General features: G+C 35.1%; 1 long non-coding RNA gene across 1 annotated transcript in view; it reads left to right on the top strand.

Annotated features, from left to right (window-relative positions):
• Nucleotides 1-1020, top strand: part of LOC106726808 — an 81279-nt gene extending 80259 nt beyond the window's left edge. Inside the window, exon 4 of the long non-coding RNA XR_001362912.1 lies at nucleotides 961-1020. This is a non-coding gene — a long non-coding RNA (uncharacterized LOC106726808). The remainder of the gene's footprint in view (nucleotides 1-960) is intronic.
• Nucleotides 1021-1343: the final 323 nt, after the last annotated feature.

Raw genomic sequence — 1343 nt, 5'->3', positions numbered from 1 at the left:
AAATTTAAGAAGACAGAGCCTCTGATGTTTGATACGGTGATGCGCCCATAATTTGAAGCTAAAATGTGCCCTATTTTCCTAGAGGTCCTAAAATCGGCAAATGCTGTATTCTACTCCAGTGCAGTCTTGCAGAGTACTCTACTTAATGTTACAGAAAGATGTGCTAAATTTAGCTGCCACAGCTGGATATGTATTAATGTAAGCATTTCATACACACACACTAAGTTTTGTGGAGATCAAAAATGGCATAATGCAATCCATAGCCATTAAAAAGCATTAAATGGCATAAAGCAATCCATAGCCTTTTAGATATATGAAATGATTGATGAATTTTGAGAACAAGACTGTATGTAATTAATTGTGAATTTTGTGCAACAGAAATCTAGAAAATAGCCTGTTAATAACCAAAGTTTACTTTTGAGATTGAAAATGATATTTAAAATGGCTCAGCAAGAGAGACTAATGGTGGCTAAAATAACCTAAGAAGCCTTCATGAGGAACTGGGTCTAATTTGGGCTTTGATGCACAATTGATAGCAATGGGGGTGGCAATTTCAGAAAGGAGAAATGGATGGTCCCCAATAAGGATTAGAGGAAGCGTGACCATACTGAAAAAAGCGAGATATTGATAATCATCCATCTTCAAGGGGAGCTGGGGAGAGGAGATATCTAGGAATGTTTTCCATTTCTGGAAATTTTGTTCAAACTCCCTAACTACCCCAAATAAGAACAGGATGGGCATTCAGTAAATGGCCTGCAAAACTGTGTGCTGTTATCTTTGTCACAACTTTGGCTCTTCAATTTATGGGTACTGTACTTCGACTTTCAGTGAAAGGAAAACAAGTGAAGTAAAAAAACAAAACAAATTGGGTTTAATCTTAAGCCAACCATGCCTTCTTATGTCTTCTCTGAAGATGTCTAGGGTTCTTTTCTACTAATAGTATATATCTAATTTGTTCAGAAGGTTTGTGCTGGAGAAAACATATTGATGACGAGTAAAATGCAGATGTTCATTAATTAGGTATGTATTAGCTACTTATAGTAGACTACTTGCTGTGCCTCAAGGGATTGAGGGAGAGATTAAAGAGGTTTTATTTTATATCAATCTGAACTGTTTTATTAAGTTTTATGATAAGGCCAAGCAATATTATTTTGTAAGTATTTCAATCTGGGTTGGATAAAACATCATCCTTTTCTTAAACTTAGTCATTTTTACTATCCAACTGAAGGCATATATACTGGTAGTGTCCTGAAAACCAAGTGAAGAAAGTATTCAATGAGAATGGTTGAAATGTTAAATGTGCAGAAAGCTCAACAATGTTGAAATCTAAGGATTAAACATTC

Source organism: Myotis brandtii, unplaced genomic scaffold, assembly GCF_000412655.1.
Source record: "Myotis brandtii unplaced genomic scaffold, ASM41265v1 scaffold32, whole genome shotgun sequence".
In the NCBI taxonomy this organism is placed as follows: Eukaryota; Metazoa; Chordata; class Mammalia; order Chiroptera; family Vespertilionidae; genus Myotis; species Myotis brandtii.
Note: the sequence above shows the minus strand (reverse complement) of the source record. Positions and strands in the feature narration are given on the sequence as shown.